The sequence below is a fragment of the Macaca mulatta genome, chromosome 3 (assembly GCF_049350105.2).
Source record: "Macaca mulatta isolate MMU2019108-1 chromosome 3, T2T-MMU8v2.0, whole genome shotgun sequence".
Taxonomy (NCBI): domain Eukaryota; kingdom Metazoa; phylum Chordata; class Mammalia; order Primates; family Cercopithecidae; genus Macaca; species Macaca mulatta.
The window spans coordinates 45,531,498-45,548,389 of record NC_133408.1 but is presented as its reverse complement, the minus strand read 5'-3'; the positions used below and the strand labels follow the sequence as shown (position 1 = coordinate 45,548,389).

At 43.6% G+C, this 16,892-nt stretch overlaps 1 protein-coding gene across 2 annotated transcripts in view; it reads left to right on the top strand.

Moving 5' to 3' along the window:
- The window catches only part of BAIAP2L1 (BAR/IMD domain containing adaptor protein 2 like 1), a 112,957-nt gene that overhangs the window by 51,246 nt on the left and 44,819 nt on the right, over positions 1-16,892 (top strand). The window lies entirely within an intron of this gene.

Here is a 16,892-nt window from a genome sequence, read left to right as displayed (position 1 = left end):
CTCCCAAAGTGCTGGGATTACAGGCGTGATCCACTGCCCCCGACCATATTTTTTTTTTGTATTAGAGATAGGGTTTCACCATGTTGACCAGGCTAGTCTTGAACTCCTGACTTAAGGTAATCCACCTGCCTCAGCCTCCCAAAGTGCTGGGATTACAGGTGTGAACCACTGCACCCAGGCTGACAGGGGACTTTTCAAGAAAGGGATGAGAGGATGTCGTTAGTGTCTGAGCGGCTGGCAGGCGTCATGATAAGCGGTCACAGTCCCCTTGGAAATGGTGGTTTCACTGGGGTTCCGACCATAAACGCCAGGAGTTACGGGGTAAGGATGGTGGAAATCACAGAAGAGTAGCATGTGCGTGACTCGTCTTAGAAGTATTGCTCTGTTCTTGTGCCATCTTAGAAGTATTGCCCTGCTCTTGCACCACATGCTTCCGTACAGAAACGCAGGTCTCCGGACGTGTCCACCACATGCCGGGCACTTTTGTCTCATTTCATCCTCAGTAGCCTCCTGGGTGACTTCTTCCTCAGTGGCTGCAGGATGCGGTGTTTCCTCAGGGCAGCTGATAGGCCCTAAGGGTAAACGTAGCCATCACCTTTTTCTGCATGAGCCTAAGAGGTAACAAGTGATAACCTCCATGGGCAACCACATTGGGTCACATGTCCCCAGCAAGGTGTTTGGCAGCCAAGCTAGGCAGAGCATGGACTGTGGGGGTGGTTACCCCTCCAGGGATGGTAGGGACATGGGTGCTGCCTGGGTTGCAGAGCTCACCCCGCCCAGGCGAGTCCGGGAAAGATCCTGTGACCCAGGACAGTAAGGCCAGGCCGCATCTCACTTTCCCCTGAGACAGCCGGATAGCATGCCACCTGGCACCTAGGAGATGCTCGGGAGTGGTGACGTTGCCACATTCCGGCTGTTAACTTGTGTGACCCCAGGCAGCACTTCACCGTGGGCAGTGGGTTATTTACTCATCGTGGAGGTGACAGCCACGCCTTCCAGGTCATTCGATGAAATGAGATGATGTGCCTTGTGGCTTCTGTATCAAAGACTGGAAAGATGCCTGTCTGTTTCTGCTTCACACATTTGCAAATATTTCAGAATTTAAAAACAGTGGCAATTTTCTTCATTGACATTCTCCTCCTACAGTAGGTAATAAAAGTTTGTAAGAATATATAACATTTTTCTTTTCTTTCTTTTTTTTTTTTTTTTTTTTTTTGAGGCAGAGTCTCACTCTGTTGCCCAGGCTGAAGTGCAATGGTGCGATCTCGGCTTACTGCAACCTCTGCCTCCCGGGTTCAAGCGATTCTCGTGACACACCCTCCTGAGTAGCTGGGATTACAGGTGCCTACCACCATGCCCGGCTAATTTTTGTGTTTTTAGTAGAGATGGGGTTTTGTCATGTTGCCCAGGCTGGTCTTAAACTCCTGACCTCAAGTGATCTGGCCACCTCGGCCTCCCAAAGTGCTGGGATTACAGACGTGAGCCACTGTACCCGGCCAGATATATATTTTTCTTGATTATTCATGAACCAGTTGTTCAAGTCTCTCCATTGTGTCTTTGTTTTCTGTTTCATTGGTCTCTCCTTTACTCTCTTCCACGTATCTTTGAGATGACTCTGTTATTCTTTTTCTCATTTATTTTTTTATTATTATTATACTTTAAGTTCTGGGATACATGTGAAGAACGTGCAGGTTTGTTACATAGATATACACGTGCCATGGTGGTTTGCTGCACCCATCAACCCATCATCTACATTAGGTATTTCTACTAATGCTATCCCTCCTCAGCCCCCCACCCCCCGACAGGCCCCGGTGTGTGATGTTCCCCTGCCTGTGTCCATGTGTTCTCATTGTTCAGCTCCTACTTAGGAGTGAGAACATGCAGTGTTTGGTTTTCTGTTCCTCTGTTACTTTGCTGAGAATGATGGTTTCCAGCTTCATCCATGTCCCTGCAAAGAACATGAACTCATCCTTTTTTATGGCTGCTCTTTTTCTAATTTCTTAAGTGGTACATTTAACTCATTAATTTTAAAATCAGGCAGCCCTGCTTTGCATAGTAATGGCATCATAAAAATGCGCAAGCTGAAACCACACAAAGTCATCTTGATGCTGCAAAATTACATTGTTCTATGACCTTTAAAAATGTTTGTTAAAAACTCTGTCAGTTAGAAATGTACAGGGAAATCAAACAATAGTAAAACTAATATTAGTGCACTTTGAAGCACTTAGAAACATTGGGAATTAGAGTTTTTAAATGTAAAAATCCTATCAGGAGTGGTGTAAATAGTGCTTGCCACCTTCTCATGGCTTATGATAGAGCGAGCATTTTTTCTATGTTTTAGCAAATTGCCATACTCCTTGCCAAATTTGGATCAACTTCCAACATTTTATCCTTGCGATTACAATGTTGTGAAATACCTTCAAGAGTTCCTTCAAGGTGAAGTTTGTTTTTTGTGTTTTGTTTTGTTTTGTTTTGTTTTTTTGCTGGCATCGTTTTCCCTGAAACACCTTCATCCTTTTCATCACAGCCACTTGCCTCAATTATGTTGATAAGTTTCAACCTCACTCAGTTCCTGTGGCCGTTCCTCCAGTGCCTCAAAGGCCAGCAGTGTCAGCATTTCCAGTCAGCTATTTCTTCTCTAACTCCATGTACGTTTGACTCAGTGTTGCTACTTTTCATTTCATTTCTGCCTCTTCAGTTTTGTTGGCCAATTTCTCTTGCAGTTACTCATTTTTGTAACACCACCTGGGTTATCACTGGGAGACAAGGAGGCAACACAGCTACATACTTCGCTGTCTGTGAGGATGCTCTGCTATCCTTGCACCAATAACAGACTGTCTTAATTACTGCAACTTTCTAATCTTGATACCTAGTAGCATAACTCCTCTGTTTATTTGATAGTACCTTGGCTATTCTAGGACCTCTGCATTTGCTTATAGTTTAGAATCAGCTTGTCAATTTCCACTTTAAAAAATTCGCTTGGAATTTTGATTGGAATACATTGAGTTTACAGGTGGATTTAGGTGGAGTTGACATCTTAGCAATATTGACATCTTAGCAAATATGGATTTTCTAATCCATGAAAATGGTGTATGATTTCATTTATTTGAGATTTCTTTCATTTCTGTAGCACTACTTTTGTATTTTTTATTGTGGAAGTCTCCTGCTTTTTTATAGATTCATTCTTTATGTGTTTTGTCCTATTGTAAATGGTCTTTTAAATTTTTATTTCCTAATTGCTGGTTCCATTGAATTTTTTTATTACAGTGCCTATCTTTCATTACTGGAAGTCCTATTTAGTTCTTTTTTGAAATCTGCAAATTAATTTTTTGTTGTATTTATTTTTATAGCAGCTTGAGATATAGTTCACCCATTTAAAGTATACAGTTCACTGGTATATTCACAAAGTTGTATGATTATCACCACAGTTAACTTTAGGATATTTTCATCACCTCAGAAAGAAACCCTTACCCACTAGCAGTTGCTTCCCGTTTAACTCCAGCCGTATCCAACCATTCATATGCTGTACATCTTTAACACTTGTTATTGTCTCTTTTTTTAGTATAGCCATCCTGTAAACGATTTTACACATCCTGTAGTGTGAAGTGGGCTCTCATTTTGGCTTACATTCACATCTCCCTAGTGACTAACGACATTGAGCATATTTTCATGTTCTTACTGGCCATTTGCATATCTTCTTTGAAGAAATGTCTATTCAGATCCTTTGCCCATTTTACATTAATTTTTTTTTAATTACTGAGTTTGCAAATTGACTTTTAGGCTGGAGCGCGGTGGCGCGATCTCAGCTCACTGCAATCTCTGCCTCCCAGGTTCAAGCGATTCTCATGCCTCAGCCTCCCGAATAGCTGGGACTACAGTACCCCACCACCACACCCAGCTAATTTTTGTATTTTTAGTAGAGACGAGATTTCACAATATTGGTCAGGCTAGTCTCGAACTCCTAACCTCAGGTGATCCTCCCGCCTCGGCCTCCCAACGTGCTGGGATTACAGGCGTGAGCCACTGTGCCCGGCTATCTTTTCATATTCTTACTGGCCATTTGCATATCTTCTTTGGAGAAATGTCTGTTCAGATCCTTTGCCCATTTTAAATTATGGTTTTTTGTTTTTGTTTTTATTGAGTTTGCAAATTGACTTTTGTCATTTATACAGCAGTTCCCTTGCTTGAAGTTCTTGAGACTCCAATTTCACTAGGTGTTTTTATTGTATCTCTTGATGGCTGTTCATGAAGGATTCTTTCTGTAAGGGTTTTGCCAAGTCCTCTTATTGTTCTCTTCCATGTTGGGCTGGTTGTTCTCTTTATTGCAGGTGTAAATTTTTTCTGTTTTTTGAGACAGACAGGGTCTTGCTATGTTGCCCAGGCTGGTCTTGAACTCCTGGGCTCAAGCGATCCTCCTGCCTCAGCCTTGTGGAAGATGTAAAAGTTTTGCCATTGGAAATCACCAGGAAATGAAAAGGAAAAATGCCAAGCAATAGGAGAGCCTCTCTGATTCTCTGAAAAATACTATAGTTCACTTCTTTTTCCTTTTTTTTTTTGAGATGGAGTTTTGCTCTTGTTGCCCAGGCTGGAGTACAATGGTGTGATCTCAGCTCATTGCAACCTCCGCCTTCCGAGTTCAAGTGATTCTCCTGCCTCAGCCTCCCAAGTAGCTGGGATTACAGGCATGCGCTACCATGCCCAGCTAATTTTTTGCAATTTTAGTAGAGACAGAGTTTCACCATGTTGGTCAGGCTGGTCTCAAACTCCTGACCTCAGGTGACCCACCCACCTCGGCCTCCCAAAGTGCTGGGATTACAGGCGTGAGCCACTGCACCCAGCCTACTTCTTACAAAGAAGATGCTTATTAATATACATATGCAAAATTTGCAAGTTAGTCTTAGTATCTAAAACTTAAGAAATAATGACAGATTTAAATGATGTGCAAATCTGTCAGACCTACATTTCACCCCCACCAGAGAATTCATTTCTTGATTTTGCTCCTTAAAATAAAAGACTCTTTATGAATAGAATCTATTCTATTAGAGAGATGATTCAGAAAATGTGTCCTTGCTCTTTTTTCAAGTATATTTGAAAATGATAGAAAAATATTGATGATTTAAAGAGAAATACCAAATTCTAGTTATTTTCATGCTGAATGTTCTCAATGACTTGAAGATAAGAGTTAGCGTATAATTTGAAACCTTTCAATTTCATTTTGCTAAAATATCACCTTTACCAGAGGTACCTTAACTGCAGGGCTGAGCAAACTACAGCCATGGATGTCCAGGGCCTGCTTGTAAAGAAAGTTGTTTGTTTGTTTGTTTTTTGAGACGGAGTCTCGCTCCATCGCCAGGCTGGAGTGCCGTGGCACTATCTCAGCTCACTGCAACCTCCACCTCCCAGGTTCAAGTGATTCATTTGCCTCAGCCTCCCTAGTAGCTGGGACTACAGGTGCCCACCACCACACCCAGCTGATTTTTTTTGTATTTTTAGTAGAGACGGGATTTCACCATATTGGCCAGGATGGTCTCTATCTCTTGACCTCGTGATCCGCCCGTCTTGGCCTCCCAAAGTGCTGGAATTACAGGCATGAGCCATCGCGCCCGGCCAAGAACGTTTTATTGGAACACAACTATGCCCATTTGTTCCTGTCTGTGGTTGCATTCAGACGGGATACAATACAGTAGCAGGGCTGTGATACAGTAGCAGGGCTGAGTGACTGCAGCAGAGACGGTTGGCCCACAAGGCCTCACATTTTTGCAGTTTGGCCCTCACCCGGACAGTAGAAGATCTCTTGTGTCATCCAGTTGCTTGCTTCAACTGGGGTAATCTTGTGAGGGATTTGGTATCCTTTTCTCCAAAGAAAAAGCATTTCCTTACTACCAGCTAGCTAAGTGTCTGGGTTTAAGGTGCATTAACGACATAATCCTAACAACCACAGTAGCATGGGATACTCAGGTCCTAACTTCTTTGTCTTGTTGGGCAGAGCAAACAAACCATAAACCCAAACCCAGAGATCTGTAGTCAGGGTTTGGCCAGTAACGTATTTTAATCCAACTGTTTATTTTATTTAGTTTTATTTTTATTTTTTTGAGATAGAGTTTCGCTCTGTTGCCGAGGCTGGAGTGCAGTCGTGCGATCTTGGCTCACTGTAACCTCCACCTCCTGGGTTCAAGCAATTCTCCCACCTCAGCCTTCTGAGTAGCTGGGACTACCGGCGCCTGCCACCACACCTAGCAAATTTGTGTGTGTGTGTGTGTGTATATATATATGTGTGTGTATATATATATGTGTGTGTGTGTATGTGTGTGTGTGTGTGTGTATATATATATATATATTTTTTTTTTTTTTTCTTTTTCTTTTTCTTTTTCAGTAGAGACGGGGTTTCACCATGTTGGCCAGGCTGGTCTCGAATTCCTGACCTCAAATGTTCCACCCGCCTCAGCCTCCCAAAGTGCTCGGATTACAGGCGTGAATCACTTTGCCCAGCCGCTCCCGCTGTTTAATTGTTAAATAATAGGTCATAGGGTCAAATTCATGCCACTCAACAGGTGGTCAGTATGTGTACCTGAAGTCACTCATGTGACTTTATCACATGTTAAATCCTTTATCACACGTGATAAAGGTAAATCCTTCATCACCTGTACACAGTTCAGTTCAAGGCAGCACACCTACCCAGCAGTGCCCATTTAAAAGAGGAAGCTGACATTTTCATAAACTTCCAGTTTTGTTCCTAAATCAAGCAAGTTTATTTTTATAACTCAGAAAATTTTGAAAAGGTGAAAGGGAAAACAGAAATGGTAAGGGGAAAATGTTTTGCCAAAATCTTTAAAAGAACCTTTGAATCAGTTTTTTCATCCTTAAAGCAGAGAAAAGTAAAAGTTGTTCTCCTTGACTTCTCAGGAAATAACAGACTTTCTTTGGGGAGTTTATAAATTTGCTTTGAGCTTTTTAGAGCTCACCATTGTGTAAATTGAGGCTGTTATTTTGTTGCAGTTTAGTCAGTCATTGCATTTTGAATCATTTATTGTTTGGGCCAGTTTCTTAAATTGGGCACAAAACAGAAGATTTTATCTCCTGACTATCAGGGAACCTAGAAAATCATAGATTTCCTTTAATCATTGATAGAATGCTTATGGATTATGCAATTTTTAAAAACTATATTATAGATTTGTCTTGCTGATACTCATAATCCAATCTGACAGTCTTTGGTCTAAAAATTAGAGCAGAAGCTAGGCACGGTGGCTCAGGCCGGGCGCGGTGGCTCACGCCTGTAATCCCAGCACTTTGGGAGGCCAAGGCGGGCAGATCATCTGAGGCCAGGAGTTCGAGACTAGCCAGGCCAACACGGCAAAACCCCATCTTTACTAAAAATACAAAAGTTAGCCGGGCATGGTGGTGTGCACCTGTAATTCCAGCTACTCGGGAGGCTGAGGCATGAGAATCATTTCAACATGGGATGCAGAGGTTGCAGTGAGCCATGATCACACCACTGCACTCCAGCCTGGGTGACAGAGCCAGCCTCTGTCTTTAAAAAATAAAATAAAATAAATTTTGAAACATTTTTGAACTGTTACTAATTCACAAAAATATTACAAATATATTCCTAAGATCTGGATAATAGAATTTATAACACAGTAGGGAAAGAGCTGAGCTGAGCCACAGCAGTTATAATTGACCAAAATCACTTATCTTTTAGTTACAGGTTAGACTCACTTTAAAGAGATTAAAATTCTTCCACAAAAATAGCAAAGAAACAAGAGGAGATTTTATTACTGAACACTGTACCTGCTATATGCCAGCACAGTTCTAAGTGTAAATATTAATTTATAATATTATAAATGTAATATTCACTCCTATAATCGTCATGACAGCACTGTGAGGCCCATGCTTATTATTTTCATTTTACAGATGAGGAGACTGAGGTACAAAGGCAGTAACTTGCTGAGGTCGCATATCTGGTCAGTGGCTGGTTCATCTGACTCCAGGCTACCTACCAGGTATATGACCTAGCCTGCCAACTTAATTTGCTGTATGTCCAAAAGATGTGCTTTTTAAAAAAACAAAACTTTTTTTAGAGATGGGGTCTTTCTGTGTTGCCCGGGCTGGTCTCAAACTCCTGGGCTCAAGCAGTCCTCCCACCTAAGCCTCCTGGAGTGCTGAGATTACAGGCATGAGCCACTGCACCTGGACTGTGCTTTTCTAACGTGCTTTACTTTATGGCTGTCAGATTTTCATGCCCATTAGACTTCAGCAAGATAAAGGATTATGTTAAATCGCAAACCATCATATGGTCCACACTGGCTCAACACGTGAATATGAGTCTGTATTTTGTTGGATTTTTCTCATCTGTAATCACAATTTTGCCAGTTTTACTTAGAAGCATTTATAATGCGATCATTTATTCCAGCTTTTTTCGTTGAGTAATTTCAGTTTGAGGTTTGGAAAATAATTTTTTCCTGGAAGCAAGCACTTGGTAAATGCCTTTAGACCTTGCAGGTGGCTTTTTGTATCTCAGTTTTTGGGTGGATGGTCTTCTGTCTTCTCCCTTTTGGAGCAGGAAAGATCTCAGCTAGAATACTTAGAGAGAAAGGTAGGCTTATAATTTATAAAACCTGTAAATTAAACCCCACAAAAAAATTAGCTGGGCATGGTGGCGGGCACCTGTAATCCCAGCTATTTGGGAGACTGAGGCAGGAGAATCGCTTGAACCCAGGAGGCGGAGGTTGCAGTGAACTGAGGTCACACCTTTGCTCTCCAGCCTGGGCAACAGAGCAAAACTCCGTCCCCCCCCTCAAAAAAAAACCTGTAAGAGCATGTACTGTGTAAGTCCATATGTCATGTAGGCACATTGGTATAAGTATGTATACATTCCTAAAGTTTAGGGAGATGTTCTGTATTTTAAATTGTACTTGTTTACAAAAGTTGTTAAAAGGAGAACATTCCTTCTCTCAGCTTTGAAGTGAGTATATATACACTCAATGTACTAAAATTAGTAAATATTACTTACATAAAAGCTGAATCATCACATCAAGATTAGCCAGTTTAACACTTAGTGCCTCCAGATTGCTTGCTGGGCACATCCTAAGTGTAAATCTGAAACATCATTGCCTGTTTTTCATTGTGACTTTATTATGCTTGCCCGTTCTCTTAAATCTTTGGATTTTTAAGTGTATGAACAGAAAATTGTTTAAACCCAGTTTTCATGTTACTCAAATTGGTCTGTTTGTCCTTGAAGTATATTGTGTGTTCTAGTAACTCAAGATGGAGAGGGCGTAAGCGTCCCTGTCCTCACGCTTCAGCCCTAGCCAAAGGGCAGCTGGCCAAGGGGCTGCAACAACTGGGCCGGACAACTGGCCTGTCATGGTGAGGGGGTGGCGCCAAGGACCTGGGGCTGTGCCTCTGCCATCATCACCATCCTTGTTCACAAGAGCTACTTACATCCTCTTACAAATAGGTGTGGATTTGTTACTTTTTCACAGCACCGTGCTGGGCCTGCAGTGAAGGGTCAGGAACAAAAACACTAGGTGATGACACCCAAATGGGGAGTGGGAGTTTAGAGCATGCCAAAAAACAGCTGCTGTGCTCAGACGCACAGGTAGCAGCAAAGGGCGTAGCCCACGTGACAGGTTGAAGAGAGGGATACTCAAAGATGGATGCAGCTGGAATCATGAAGCGAGTGAGGCCTGGCCATGCCAGACGCATTCCCAAGCACACCATGGTGCCACGGTGGAGGGTAGACAGTTCTGGTGGGGGGTTAGAGTCTTTGTTAGTGCAGGTGGGGTTCTAGAAGGTTTTTGGTCTGTAGCAAATTGGGAGTAAATGCACTTCCTTATGTACTCTTTCCTCTTCCCGGTGACTTAACAAAACTGTTAAAAGTAAGAGTGCCAACAAGCACATGAAAAGATGCGTAACATCATTAGCCATTAGGAAAACACAAATCCCAACCACAAGCTAGCTACAGCACACCCAATAGAGTGGCCACAATTAAGTCAGACAATAACAAGTGTCAGCAAAGATGTGGAGAAATTGGAACCCTCGACCATTGCTGGTGGGCATGTAAAGTGGGGCAGCCACATTGGAGCCATCTGCCAGTTCCTTAAAACTCAAGCATAGAATTACCGTGTGACCAAGAATTCCATTCTAGACACTGATCCAAGGGAAATGAAACATAAGCCCACACACAGTCTTTTTTATTTATTTATTTATTTATTTATTTATTTATTTATTTATTTATTTTTAAGACAGAGTCTCGCTGTGTTGCCCAGACTGGAGTGCAATGGTACAATCTCACCTCACCACAACCTCTGCCTCCCGGGTTCAAGCACTTCTGCCTCAGCCTCCCAAGTAGCTGGAATTACAGGCAGGCGCCACCACGCCCTGCTAATTTTGTATTTTTAGTAGAGACAGTGTATCTCCATATCGGTCAGGCTGGTCTCAAACTCCTGACCTCAGGTGATCCGCCCACCTCAGCCTCCCAAAGTGTTGGGATTACAGGTGTGAGCCACAATACCCAGCCCACACATAGTCTTGACCACAAATGTTCAGAGCAGCACAACTCACAATAGCCAAAAGGTGGAGGCAGCCCAAATGTCCACCTGCTGATAAGTGGAAAAACAAAATGGAATATTATTTAGCCACGAAAAAGGATGAAGTGCCACTACATGCTGCTATGCAGGTGAACCTTGGACATGTGCCAAGTCAATGAAGCCAGATAAAAAGGCCATTTATTGTATGATTTTGTTTATATGAAACGCCCAGCGTCGGCAAATCCACATAGAAAGCAGATTTTGAGGCTTCAAGGGGGAGAGGGGAACAGGGAATGGCTGCTTAATGGCATCTCTTAAGGTGAGGAAGATGATTTTAAACTGGGTAGTGGTGACAGTTACACAATATTGTGAATGTGCTAATGTTACTTTTGGTAAACTTATGTATATTATACCACCAAAAACAAAAAGAATTAAGTGAGCTAATATGGGGTATCCTAATGAATTCATACTAAAATCAGTAAAATAGGCATTGTAATAATTCAAGAGGCTAGCTGTACATACCTAAGTTTTTTGTTTTTGTTTTTGTTTTTTGTTTTTTTTTTGAGAGATGGAGTCTTGCTGTGTCGCCCAGGCTGGAGTGCCATGGCGTGATCTCGGCTCACTACAACCTCCACCTCCTGGGTTCAAGCAATTCTCCCACCTTAGCCTCCTGAGTAACTGGAACTACAGGTGCACGTCACCATGCCCAGCTAATTTTTGTTTTTTTAGTAAAGACAGGGTTTCACCATGTTGGCCAGGCTGGTCTTGAACTCCTGACTTTGTGATCCACCCTCCTCGGCCCCCCAAAGTGCTGGGATTACAGGGGTGAGCCACTGCACCCGGCCACATACCCAGCTATGAAATCTGTAGGAGTAGCAGTTATTTGACCAGTGTTTTCTGGTACTCTGGAATATTCAGGCAGTCTGGAAGCAATGCCATTAACATCTGATTGCTGCCTTATTCTCCTCAACTGTTCACACAAGAATGTATCTGAGGCCGAGGCGGGCGGATCACTTGAGGTCAGGAGTTCAAGACCATCCTGGCCAAATGACAAAGCCCCATCTCTACTAAAAATACAAAAACTAGCTGGGCTTGATGGCACATGCTTGTAATCTCAGCTACTCGGGAGACTGAGGCAGGAGAATTGCTTGACCCCAGGAGGTGGAGGTTGCAGTGAGCCGAGATGGTGCCATTGCACTCCAGCCTGGGCGACAGAGCGAGACTCTCAAAAAAAAAAAAAAAAAAAAAGGTATCTGAAAACCAGAATTGGGTCCTGGTTGCGGAGAGATTTTTCAGATAGCATGCCACACACTTTCCAGCACTTCCCACGTGCACTGCCTCGTAACCTCGCCATGACCCTGTGAAGAGTTTTAGTTGGCTCTGACTCAGTGCGCTTTGCACAGTAAATGAATTTTATTAGCATTAATGGAAATACGAAACTCAGGAGTCTCATTTAGTTTTCACAGCAGTCCTCTCAGGTAAGAGATATTATTCCCATTTTATGGACAAGAAAATGGAAGCTTAGGTTAAGTGACTTGTCTGATTTCATCCAACTAAGGAGCACGCACAACAGGTAAGGAGCAAAGTTGGGGTTTAAATTCAAAGTCCTTGATTCCATGGATAGTGGGACATTCACCACGAAACTCACAGCGCTCAACCTTAGACCTTTCCAGTCTCTTCACTCCTTCTAAAACCTTATAGGGCACTTCATTTTCTTTTTCTTTTCTTTTCTTTTTTTTTTTTTTTTTTTTTGAGACCAAGTCTCACTGTGTCGCCCAGGCTGGAGTGCAGTGGCGTGATCTCCACTCACTGCAAGCTCCGCCTCCTGGGTTCACCCCATTCTGCCTCAGCCTCCCGAGTAGCTGGGACTAGAGGTGCCTGCCACCACACCCGGCTAATTTTTGTACTTTTAGTAGAGACAGCGTTCCACCATGTTGGCCAGGCTGGTCTGGAACTCCTGACCTCAAGTGATTCACCCGCCTCAGCCTCCCAAAGTGCTGGGATTACCGGTGTGAGCCACCACGCCTGGCCTATTTATGCATTTATTTATTTTACTTTCAACTTGTATTTTGACTCGGGGGGTGCATGCGTGGGTTTGTTACCTGGGTATATCGTGTGATGCGGAAGTTTGGAGTATGACTGATCCTGTCACCCAGGTAGTGAGCATAGCACACAATAGTTACTTTTTCAACCCTTATTCCCCTCTCTCCCACCCCCGCTCATAGTCCCCAGTGTCTGTGGTTCCCATCTTTATGTCCACGAGGACCCAATGTGGAGCTCCCACTTATAAGTGAGATATGCGGTATTTGGATTTCTGTTCCTGCGTTAATTCACTAAGGATACTGGCCTCCAGCTGCATCCATGCAGAAGACATGATTTCCCTTTTTATGGCTGCGGAGAGGAGGATTTAGACCTGTGTATCATTCCTTCAGTCCAATTGAAGGAGGATCCAGGAAGCCAGAATTTGGTTCAGAATAAAAAATGGCCTTGGGACAAGCCCTTCTGTAAAACCCGGACAGGAACTGTGAATGGCTGTGCTGCTGCAACGTCTCAAGAACAGGACTGAAGCTGAGGGAAGGTGTCCCGGTGGTCCTTCATTGGCATCTGCTGGAGGGGGATACAAGCAGGGTAGCTAGCAGCAGTTACCACACCTGTGCCACCCCTGCCCACCTCAGTGATAACTTCTCGTGAGGCAAGGATATGAGAATTGGATGTAGTTAAGGATGAGTTTAGAAATGTTTGTTGATTGACTAAATGAGTGTATCAGATGAGAGTATTGCGCTCTAATCCAATGAATCGGGTTTATCTGGGCTTTCTTGAAATCAAGGTCCTCATTTACAGTGTTAATAAGACTTGGTCCCCACCTTCAAGATATCTGCAGTGCAGTAAAGGAGATGATGAAAAAATATACACATACACATGTGCACATTTATACACATAGTTTTAATACTATTAAGGGTGGAATGCAAGAGTAAAATGATACAAAGGCTACAGAATTTCATGGGAAGAGATGATCCCACCTATGTGGGAGTGGAGGGAAACTGAGTGTCAGGTGATGTGTAATATCCCCATGGTCAGCATTGGAAGTGGAAAGGGTGATATTTTCTGGGGAAGGGAACAGAGAGAGGGGATGGGATATTTCCACTGACCTGGGATTTAGGGCTCATGGAGAGGATCATGGGAGATAATTTTTTTCCCCCCCCCAGAGATGGAGTCTTGCTCTGTCACCCAGGCTGGAGTACAGTGGCGCCATCTCGGCTCACTGCCAGCTCCTCCTCCTGGGTTCACAGCATTCTCCTGCCTCAGCCTCCCGAGTAGCTGGGACTATAGGCGCCCACCACCACACCCAGCTAATTTTTTGTATTTTTTAGTAGAGATGGGTTTTCACTGTGTCAGCCAGGATGGTCTTGATCTCCTGACCTCGTGATCCGCACGCCTCAGCCTCCCAAAGTGCTGCTGGGATTACAGGCGTGAGCTGCCGCGCCTGGCCGAAGATAAATTTTTAAAAACTTGGCCGGGCACGATGGTTCACGCCTGTAGTCCCAGCACTTTAGGAAGCCGAGGCGGGCAGATCACCTGAGGTCAGGAGTTCAAGACCAGCCTGACCAATATGGTGAAACCCTGTCTCTACTAAAAATACAAAAGTTAGCCAGGCGTGGTGGTAGGCGCCTGTAGTCAGTCCCAGCTACTCGGGAGGCTGAGACAGAATTGCTTGAACCCAGAAGGCAGAGGTTGCAGTGAGCCGAGATCGTGCCAGTGTACTCCAGCCTGAGTGACAGAGCGAGACTCTGTCTCAAAAAAGCAAACAAACAAACAAAAAACCCTTATGGAGCCTCATTATTTTGTGTGCCAGGCTGCAGATTCTGGGTTTGTATGTTCTTGTTTCAAATTGAAATACGAATTAGTATTACTAGGACTAAAAGGTTTTGAGTTATTTAAAACAAAACTGACTAATATCTTAGAAGTATGGGTTCAAAGGTAAAATAACAATTACTAGGTGACTAAAGAGGCACATTAAATGGTGAGCTCTACAACGAAGCTGGACTTTTAGACTCCAGAGTAAGTCTGTTCCTATAACTCTTGGGTGCACTGAAGGTGATCTGTGTGACTCAGGCATTTAAACTCGAAGGCAGGGCTGTTAGTAGCTTCCATTTTTATAACTATAGAAATTTGTGACCTACTGAGGTCTCTCTTTTTCTCCTTAATATATTTGATTAAACATTTTAATCTTATGCCATGTTTATTCTCCTGCCTAATTTCCCATTTCATATTAACATTTTAAAATAGCTTACAAGTCCCCCAGGAAGCTTAGAAACATACTTTCATTTTAAAATGGGAATTAAAATATGCTTTACGTGTTTTTTAAATGTATACCTTTACTGAGAAATGAACCTAATAAACATCAAACTCAATTTCTCTCTCTATTATTTTTAAATGCCTGTTTTTACGTAATTAAAACCTGTGCCTATAGACTTTGTGCACTGCTTTTTAAAATGTAACATTCCACACATGAGCCTTGGCACCACCGTGGAGCCGTGAGCCAGGGAGGAAGATGAAGACTGGAGTACTGGGATTGGGTACAGAGTTTGTGTCTTCTTGGTTCGTGGGGAAAATTGTCCCTTAGTTTGAGGGGGTGGGTAGTTATCTCTTGGTATTCTGAAAAGGACATAAAACCAAATATCTAATAAGAAATTGCAGTAGTTTTTCTTTCATATTTAAATATCAGTGTGCTCATTTATTTATTTATTTATTTTGAGACAAAATCTTGCTCTGTTGCCCAGGCTGGAGTGCAGTGGCGCGATCTCAGCTCACTGTAACCTCCACCTCCCAGGTTCTGGTGATTCTCCTGCCTCAGCCTCCGGAGTAGCTGGGATTACAGGAGCCCACCACCACACCCAGCTAATTTTTTGTATTTTTAGTAGAGATGGGGTTTCACCATGTTGGCCAGGCTGGTCTTGAACTCCTGACCTCAGGTGATTCACCCGTCTCGGCCTCCCAAAGTGCTGGGAGTATAGGCATAAGCCACCGCGCCCGGCCCAGTGTGCTCATTTAAATGCGCATGGCCTGTCTTGTAGGCATTGTTCTAGTCACTAGGGATAAATCAATGAAACAGAAGTCCCTGCCATCAGGGAACTAACATTCTAGTGGGGTGGACAGATAAACAAGTCTAATATCCAGGTAGTAGAAAGGCAAGGGGCCACCGAGTGATAGAAGGGGTGGGATGCAGCTGGCTTAGGTAGGGTGGTCAGGGACATGCATTGGGGGAACTCATCAGGCAGGTGTCTGGGGAGAACATTCTAGTGGGAGCTGGCAAGTGCAAAGGCCCTGAGGCTTTAGTGGGCTTGGGTCACGCATGTACGCCAGTGTGGCTGAGGGGCAGGCAAGGATGAGGTCTGCAGACAGAAGGCACGAGGCTGGGTCGTGTAGGGCTTCGAGGGTCCTGGCAAGGGCTCTACCTCTTAACCCCGGGTGCAGGTGGGGCCTCTGGAGGTTGTCAACTGAGGAGGGATGCCACCTGACTTTTTTTTTTTTTTTTTGAGACAAAGTCTCATTCTGTAACCCAGGCTGGAGTGCAGTGCGTGATCACTGCTCACTGCAACCTCCACCTCCCAGGCCCAAGCGATTCTCCTGCCTCAGCCTCCCAAGTAGCTGGGATTACAGGCACATGCCACCATTCCCAGCTAATTTTTGTATTTTTTTTTTTTTAAGTAGAGATGGGATTTTGCCATGTTGGCCAGGCTGGTCTCAAACTCCTTACCTCGGGTGATCCACCCGTCTAGGCCTCCCAGAGTGCTGGGATTACAGGCGTGAGCCTCCGCACCCTGACAGCAGGTTTATTTATTTATTTTTATTTTTATTTTTATTTTTATTTTTATTTTTATTTTTTTGAGACAGTGTCTTGCTCTGTCACCCAGGCTGCAGTGCAGTGGTGCGATCTCAGCTCACTGCAACCTCTGCCTCCCGGATTCAAGTAATTCTCCTGCCTCAGCCTCCTGAGTAGCTGGCATTACAGTCACGTGCCACCATGCCCGGCTAATTTTTGTATTTTTAGTAGACGGGGTTCCGCCATATTGGCCAGGCTGTTCTCGAACTCCTGACCTCAGGTGATCCACCCACCTTGGCCTCCCTAAGTGCTGGGATTACAGGCATGAGCCACCATGCCCGGCCCCATATTTTAATATTTTTAAAGAAATGTTTAAAAGTCCAGATGTAGCATTTTTTTAAGCCTTGAATAAAAATGCCTACAGTTAATTAGTAGTATCATAGGGAATAAGTCGTTGTCAGCCTTATTCATTATTGATAATCCACCTGTTTTTATTTTTGTTAGCATGAAAATGGTTGTATTTTAACCTTCATCTACTA